Below are 9,171 nucleotides of genomic sequence, written 5' to 3'. Positions count from 1 at the left end.
GACTTGGCTTCGCTGCTCGTGCTCTTCGCCCTCAGTAGTCCCGTCCGCAGAAGATGATGATGTCTTAAAAAAAATAAAAAAAAGCGTAAGAGATTTGGAGTAGCAGCAGATATACTTACCAGATGCACGAAAATATTCACCTCATGGTCTGCTTGCGCCAATTCCTGCCGCGATGGGGAATATTCTGATTCCGAACACATACTGCATGTAAAAATAATAAAAATCATTAGTACATACACAATTTAAAAGGACAGGCATACGATGTAATAATACTCACATTCTTGACGCTGATAGAAGATGGGTTCGTTGCTGAATGTCTGCTAACCAATCTGTCACTGTAGTAGTGGTACAGTGTTGGCAGACACCTCCTTTATATAGACTTTTTTTTTTTGGACTTTAGAATTTTAGAACTTGTCTAAATAGTGGACACCAAAAAAAAACGCAGCGCTAAAAAAACGCATACATGCGCATGCCAGTGCGCACGTATGCGCATCCATAGGCCATAATGGCCTTTTTTAGCGCAAAACGTGCACATGCGCTTTTTTGCAGTGGTTGGGCGGACCAAAAAATGCAACATGTAGCGTCTGGAAAATAAAATCGCACACTCCAAAAAAACGCAGCGCACGAAAAACGCATACGTGCGCATGCCAATGCGCACGTATGCGCGCCTATATTAAATATAGAGGATAAAAGCGCATGCGCACGTATGCGTTTTTTTCCAGCACAAAAAAACGCAAATGTGAAACCAGCCTAAGTCCCAGGAGACTAGTGACTCCATATTAGGTCAAAGCAATTAGCTCTTTACAACACAATTTCCTGATTGTGGCCTCTCACTCTGCATGGAGAGATACTCTTTATTGGTGCACAAACTCAAGAGCAACCACTGCCACAACAAAATGATGGTGGGTAGAGTTGAGTGAAACGGGTCAAAAAATTTCAAAAGTCGCCGACTTTTGGCAAAGTCGGGTTTCATGAAACGAAACCCGACCCTAGGATGAGGTCGGCCACGAGGTCGGCGACTTACGCGCTAAAGTCGCGTTTCAAAAGTTTGTTTTGCGCTCTTTTTCAGCCAATCAGGATCCACGGACACTGTGGGCAATGTGATGACATAGGCAGGGGTCACCACCATCTTTCAGAAGGGCATGCAAGTGATTGGCTTGCTTTGGTGGGCGTCACAGGGGGTATAAAAGGGCGTGCACGCCGACCGCCATCTTACTTCTGCCGATCTCAGTATAGGGAGAGGTTGCTGCTGATTCTGTAGGGAGAGCGTTAGGCAGGGAAGAAGACAAAAAAACTGCTTCTGCTGCTAGCGATTTGGCCTGCACAACACACTGTGTGTGCAGTGCAAGGGGAGGCTATATAGTGGTGTATCAGTGGTGTTGGTTGTTGGGCTGCCTTCTAAGGCTTCCTGACATTCCTGCATTGCTGTTTACCCACTGCTCCGCAAAGTGCTTTTTTAAAAGCAATCCCAATTTTTTTTTTTGTCCTGCTGAGAAGAAAAAAAAACTGCTTCTGCTGCTAGCGATTTGGCCTGCACAACACACCAGTCACTGTGTGTGCAGTGCAAGGGGAGGCTATATAGTGGTGTATCAGTGGTGTTGGTTGTTGGGCTGCCTTTTAAGGCTTCCTGACAGGCTGGCATTGCTGTTTACCCACTGCTCCGCAAACTGCTTTTTTAAAAGCAATCCAATCTCCCTTATCCTCTAGTCACTTTTGTCACAGCTGTGCCATCGAGCCTGTGACATAGCGCTCAGATATCAGTGGGCCTCACACAATCCAAAAGTGTCCAGTGTCCACAAGTGTGTGCAGAAATTCAAAATCTCCCTTATCCTCTCGTCACTTTTGTCACAGCTGTGCCATCGAGCCTGTCACATAGCGCTCAGATATTCATTGGGCCTCACACAATCCAAAAGTGTCCACAAGTGTCTGCAGAAATTCAAAATCTCCCTTATCCTCTCGTCACTTTTGTCACAGCTGTGCCATCGAGCCTGTGACATAGCGCTCAGATATTCATTGGGCCTCACACAATCCAAAAGTGTCCAGTGTCCACATGTGTGTGCAGAAATTCAAAATCTCCCCTGTCCTATAGACACCTTGTACCTTGTTTTACATTACTATATAGTTTGTTGGATTTTGTCTACATTTCTACCAAAAATGAGGAAGGCTGGTGGAAGAGGCCGTGGAATTGGGCGGGGGTTGGCAGCTGGTAATGATGGTGTTGGTGGTGGATCTGATGGTAGTGGCAAGAGCAAAATAGGACCGAATGCAGGAGGTGTTGAGCCTGCGTCATTGTCTGGCTACATAAGGCCTTGGACGCTTAGTTTTCTAGGAGTTGGCAAACCGCTTTTAAAGCCAGAGCATCAGGAAAAAGTTTTGTCTTACATTGCTGACTCAGCCTCCAGCTCTATCGCCTCCTCTTCTTCAGTTGTAAAAAGTAAAAGCACTGAGTCGTCATTGGAGGCTCATGTTCATGAACCACACCTTTCCTTGTGTCCTTCACCCCAACCAAGATTGAAGGATGACGCAGGCCATACTACTGATTACTCCATGGAGCTGTTTTCACATACCATGCCTGGATTATCAAGTCAAATGGTGAATTACCCAGGCCAAGATGAATCTGACATGGAGTGCACTGATGCACAGCCGCTGATGGATGATTCTGCTGGTACATTCACTCAGAGCACTACATTGTCCTCATTGTACAGAGCCAGATTCTGACCCTGATGAGACTCAGGTGCCCCTTCCCGCACACTATACCACCATACACGGTGACACAGAGAAAGGTGCACATGACATAGAAGAGGAGGTGATGGATGACCCAGTTGTTGACCCAGATTGGCATCCATTGGGGGAAGAGGGTGCTGCTTCCAATAGCTCAGATGAGGAGCATCCACAGCAGACATCGACATCGCAACAGCTGTTATCTGGCAGGCCCGGAGCACTCCAAAGACAGGTTCCAAACATCAAAAGAGTTGCTGGACAGCTTGTCCAGAGGGTCAAAAGATCACAGCGTGCTAGGCCGCAAAATGTCTGCCAAAGTAGGAAGAGTGCAGTGTGGCACTTTTTTGACCAAAATCCTCATGATCAGGCCAAGGTTATCTGTAAGAAGTGCGCAAAGACCTTTAGCCGAGGGAAAAATCTGAAAAATTTGAATACCAGTTGCATGCTTAGACATTTAACCAGCATGCACTTGCAAGCGTGGACACAACACCAAACCTCAAGTGCCACATGTGCAACTGATCACAGCGAAGCAAGTCAGCAACGCTACATTGTTTCCCCCACTGTAAGCCCACTGGTTAGCACAGCAGCAAATGTTGAGGTGTCATTGCAAAGCCACAGCAGTCAGGGAATCCCACTGTTATATCAACGAAAGACTGATTCTAGGCCATCAGAAAGAACACCAACTCCATCACCATCATCAACCCTCTCTCAGTCCGCCCTGTCCACCGCTACTTCCACCATATGTAGCTCTCAAGTCCAGCCCACCCTCCCAGACACTATGAGTAGGTTAAGAAAGTACTCAGTCTCTCATCCGCGTACACTGGGTTTGAACGCCCACATTGCCAAACTAATCTCGTTTGAGATGATGCCATTTCGGTTGGTGGAAAGCACAGCTTTCCGCGAACTCATGGCCTATGCAGTACCACGCTATGACCTACCCGGTCGCCACTTCTTCTCTCGCAAAGCCATCCCAGCCCTCCACCATCATGTGAAAGACCGCATTGTCCATGCACTCAAGCAGTCAGTCAGCGGAAAGGTGCACCTCACAACTGATGCATGGTCCAGTCGGCATGGCCAGGGCTGTTACGTGTCCATCACTGCGCACTGGGTTAATGTGGTGGATGCAGGGTCCACAGGGGACAGCGGTGGTGGGACAGTGCTGCCTAGCCCACGGTATAGGAAACAGTTGGCTGTAGGCGTTCGACCCTCCTCCTCCTCCTCCTCCAGAAGCGAAAGCTCGTCCACAGAGCGCAGTCGTACGAGCACTCCATCTGCAGCTGCCACTGTTGCACACGATGTGTCCCCCTATCGAGCAGCTAGTGGAAAGCGTCAGCAGGCTGTGTTGCAGATGATGTGTTTGGGCAACAGACACACCGCCGAGGTGCTGGCCGCGTACTTGAAGCGACAAACTTCATGGCTGGGTAGTGTACATCTTGAGGCAGGCAAGGTAGTTAGTGATAACGGCCGTAATTTTGTGGCAGCCATAGCCCTTTCAAAACTCAGCCATATACCTTGCTTGGCTCACACCTTGAACCTGGTGGTGCAGTGCTTCCTCAAAAATTATCCGGAGTTAACAGCCCTGCTCCAGAAGGTGCGAAGACTGTGCGCGCACATCCGCCGGTCGCCTGTACAATCCGTTCGTATGCAGAAGCTGCAGCGATTGCTCCACCTTCCCAACCACCGCCTCATTATCGACATTGCAACAAGGTGGAACTCCACCCTGCACATGGTGGAGCGGCTGTGCGAGCAGAGGCAGGCCATAATGCATTTGTGGGAGGATACACGGACAGGCACTTTGAGAGCAGACATGGAGTTGACAGGTGTGCAGTGGTCGAAGCTGAAAGACCTCTGTAAAGTCCTTCAGTGTTTTGAGGAATGCACACGGCTGGTAAGCGCAGACGACGCCATCCTAAGCATGAGCATCCCACTTATGCGTCTGCTCATGCAAACTTTGATGCACCTTAAGTAGCAGGCGTCTGCAGCCAATGTTGATGAGGAGGAAGAGGAGGAGGGAATCCTTGATGACATTCAGCCATTGTCTGCTCAGGGACCTCTCCTGGACGAGGTGGAGGAAGAAGAGGAGGAGGAGGATGATGGGGATGATTACTTAGGGGAGGAGGATGCATCTCGTGGGGCAAGTGAAAATGTTGGCGTGGCAAGGTCTGGTACAGGGTTTGTGCGTGACTGGAGGGATGTGGATTTGCCAGAAAGTGCTCCTCCAACCAGCACTCGCAGTGCATCATTGACACCGGGAACATTGGCCCACATGTCAGATTATGCCTTGCAGATCCTAAAAAGGGACCCACGCATTGCCAAAATGATGAACGATGACGACTACTGGTTGGCCAGCATCCTGGATCCACGCTATAAAGGCAAATTACAAAACATCATGCCACAGGAGAACCTTGACCTAATATTGGCTAATAAACAAGCAACTCTGGTAAATCGGTTGCTTGAGGCATTCCCAGCACACAGCAGCGGTGATGGTTCTCACACGAGCCGTACGGGCCGGGGTCAGCTTGGCAGAGGTGTTCGTGGTGCACACAGCAGAAGTGGCGTTGGAGACAGGGGTTTCATGACAATGTTGTGGACTGATTTTTCAAATACCGCTCAAACAACTGGTAATACTGCATCGATGGAAAGTGACAGGAGACAGCAGTTGTCAACTATGGTTACAAACTACTTTTCCTCCCACATCGATGTTCTCCCACACAGGTCATTCCCCTTTGTCTATTGGGCCGCTAAACTGGACACCTGGCCTGAATTGGCCCAATATGCCTTACAGGAGCTCGCTTGCCCAGCTGCAAGTGTGCTATCGGAAAGAGTCTTCAGTGCAGCTGGATCAATCCTGACAGAAAAAAGGACCCGTCTGTCAACCCAAAATGTGGATGATCTAACCTTCATTAAAATGAACCATGCATGGGTTTCCAAGGATTTTGTCCCACCTTCCCCTGATGACACATAGGGTGACAGAAAAATGGCTTGCTTTGGTCCACCTCTTCCTGGGACTTGACCTATTTCGCCTTTTGCATCAGCTGAATGTCCAACATCAACATATGCCACTTTCTAAAACTCCCTAACTGTGCTGCCTCCCCCCCATGGCTGGGGTCACCACCTAGCGCACGACACCGTGCGAGTGCCGTTGCCCTGGACAGGTGGGTAGGCCGACTCTTGGGCGCGGGCACTGGCACAGGGTCCCTCATAGTGCAATCAAGTGTCTCTGACGGTGGTGGTGCACACCCGCCGTCAGACACACCGCCGTACTATGAGGGGCTCAGTGCCAGTACCGACGCCCACGAGTGGGCCCCCCTTGCTTGGGCAGGGCCCCAGCATTTGCAATCTTTAACTCTCCCTGCTCCTCCGCTGTGTAATCTGGGCCGTCAAATCCATGCTGTGCCTGACACCATCTGAGCCTGCCTCCTGATGTACAGACATATATTTTGAATGTGTACGCTATTCATACATGTTATCCGGGGATATGGTACCCTTTCTAACCTTTGTGCAATCACGTGCAATCCATACTGGGCCTAACACCGTCTGAGCCTGCCTCCTGATGTACAGACATATATTTTGAATGTGTACGCTATTCATACATGTTATCTGGGGATACGGTACCCTTTCTAACCTTTGTGCAATCACGTGCAATCCATACTGGGCCTAACACCGTCTGAGCCTGCCTCCTGATGTACAGACATATATTTTGAATGTGTACGCTATCCATACATGTTATCCGGGGATACGGTACCCTTTCTAACCTTTGTGCAATCACGTGCAATCCATACTGGGCCTAACACCGTCTGAGCCTGCCTCCTGATGTACAGACATATATTTTGAATGTGTATGCTATTCATACATGTTATCCGGGAATACGGTACCCTTTCTAACCTTTGTGCAATCACGTGCAATCCATACTGTGCCTAACACCGTCTGAGCCTGCCTCCTGATGTACAGACATATATTTTGAATGTTTACGCTATTCATACATGTTATCTGGGGAAACGGTACCCTTTCTAACCTTTGTGCAATCACGTGCAATCCATACTGGGCCTAACACCGTCTGAGCCTGCCTCCTGATGTACAGACATATATTTTGAATGTGTACGCTATCCATACATGTTATCCGGGGATACGGTACCCTTTCTAATCTTTGTGCAATCACGTGCAATCCATACTGGGCCTAACACCGTCTGAGCCTGCCTCCTGATGTACAGACATATATTTTGAATGTGTACGCTATTCATACATGTTATCTGGGGATACGGTACCCTTTCTAACCTTTGTGCAATCACGTGCAATCCATACTGGGCCTAACACCGTCTGAGCCTGCCTCCTGATGTACAGACATATATTTTGAATGTGTACGCTATCCATACATGTTAACCGGGGATACGGTACCCTTTCTAACCTTTGTGCAATCACGTGCAATCCATACTGGGCCTAACACCGTCTGAGCCTGCCTCCTGATGTACAGACATATATTTTGAATGTGTACGCTATTCATACATGTTATCCGGGGATACGGTACCCTTTCTAACCTTTGTGCAATCATGTGCAATCCATACTAGGCCTAACACCGTCTGAGCCTGCCTCCTGATGTACAGACATATATTTTGAATGTGTACGCTATTCATACATGTTATCCGGGGATACGGTACCCTTTCTAACCTTTGTGCAATCACGTGCAATCCATACTGGGCGTGAGAACGGCTGGCGAGCTGTTAAGCAAGCTACAGCACCTGTGGTTTGCACACGTAAGTTTTTCATTTTTTCAGGAATGACGGTTAGGCCTAATTCCGGAACTGCGGTTGACCTGCACTTACTGGGAAATCATTGTTCGCGGGTAATAATTGTCATCAGTGATCCCCATCACTAACGTTGTTCAGCGGGTTATCTGCACCTGTAAGCGACAAACGCTGGCCTTTTCAGTGTAGCGCACATGCAGTCACGGACATGTAAGGGCATGACACACCAGTTATTGGCCAATCTCATGTGCCAGAGCCTCACGTGTCCCTCTAGTAAGCCGGACTCGGACCGCGGGTCATGACGGAGTCTCGTTCGTTAACGGAATTAAGCTTGCAATGTGTGCATCTGTTCTGTAGCTGGCATGGTTGAGGTTTCCCAGGTGGAGTCGAATTTAACCGTAGGCTCCACTCCTGGTGGTGCCCTTCTGGACATTCCTTTAAGGTTCAGCTTTGCAACCATACAGCCCACGTAAAACAAACACTTTGCCTTCATGAACGCTGTTTGGAGGGTCATGACTCGTGGGAATAACGCCGCCCAATCAGTTAACCTGCTAGAGAGATCGTTCGTTGCTCCCAAGCATGACATCACACTCCCTAGGAAGACGGTAATGCCACTGTGGCGACCGTACTCCTGGGGGCGACACAAGTGCACTGATGCCCAGCCACTGCTCGATGAATCTGCTGGTACATTGACCCAGACCACTACATTCCCCTCGCACGCTACACGGCCTGAATCTGACCCTGATGAAACTCAGGTTACCCTTCCCATATACAGTTCCATCTTACACGGTGACAAAGAGGAAGCTGCAGATGAAAGTGCAGGTTCGGCCCACCCGCCATCAGACACACCACCGTACTATCAGGGGCCCTGTGCCAGTGCCGTCGCCAACGAGTGGGCCCCCCCTGCTTGCTCAGGATCACAGCACTTGCAAAGTTGAAATACTGTGCAGTGAGATGGAAGATGGGGACGACGAGGAGTCCAGACAAGTACAGGGATTCCCTAGTGAGGAGACTTATTTGATTGTTTTCAATGTTGGGACAGCAATTTTTGGGGAGCACTATACTCTGGAGAATGATAGATGGTGCCCACCATACACTGGAACATTCCAAAGGTGGACATCAGACACTGGAGCAGCATTTACAGGGCCCATTATACACTAGAGCATTAGAAATGGGGCCCATTATGTTTGGAGCATTATTTGGGCCCATAAGACAGTGGAGCTTCATCCATGGGGACCAACATATACTGTAGCATTATGTGGAGCTCATCATATACTGTTTCAAACATTATATGGGACCAATGATTCTGTATGGAGAAATAGATGGGCCTCGTCATGAGATGTAAAAAGTGAAGTATTTTTCATTGTACTATACCGCTATTTCTCTGCCGTATCGGAGCATGATGAGTTGTGGTATGTGTTAAAGGGGCGCTCTTTCGCCCAGGGCACATGAAAACCTGGAGCCAGCCCTACCCCCCCCACAACTTCAGCCAAATAACCCCCATTTTTCAGTGCGTAACTTGTATTATGAAGTTAATTAAGGTTGACAAGCTTAAGTAAGAAGAATTGATGCTTTTGGCATTCAAATGAGCACTGTAGGTGTGTTTCCTGTCCTCCTCTCACTGCCGACTTTTATTCCCCATTGACTTACATTGGGTTTCGTGTTTCGGGACGGCCCCGATTTTTCCCTATAATCGGACGATCTTGCT

Source organism: Dendrobates tinctorius, unplaced genomic scaffold (genome assembly GCF_039654945.1).
Source record: "Dendrobates tinctorius isolate UK_male_01 unplaced genomic scaffold, ASM3965494v1 ptg000008l, whole genome shotgun sequence".
Lineage (NCBI taxonomy): Eukaryota > Metazoa > Chordata > Amphibia > Anura > Dendrobatidae > Dendrobates > Dendrobates tinctorius.
This window is presented reverse-complemented; position numbering follows the sequence as displayed.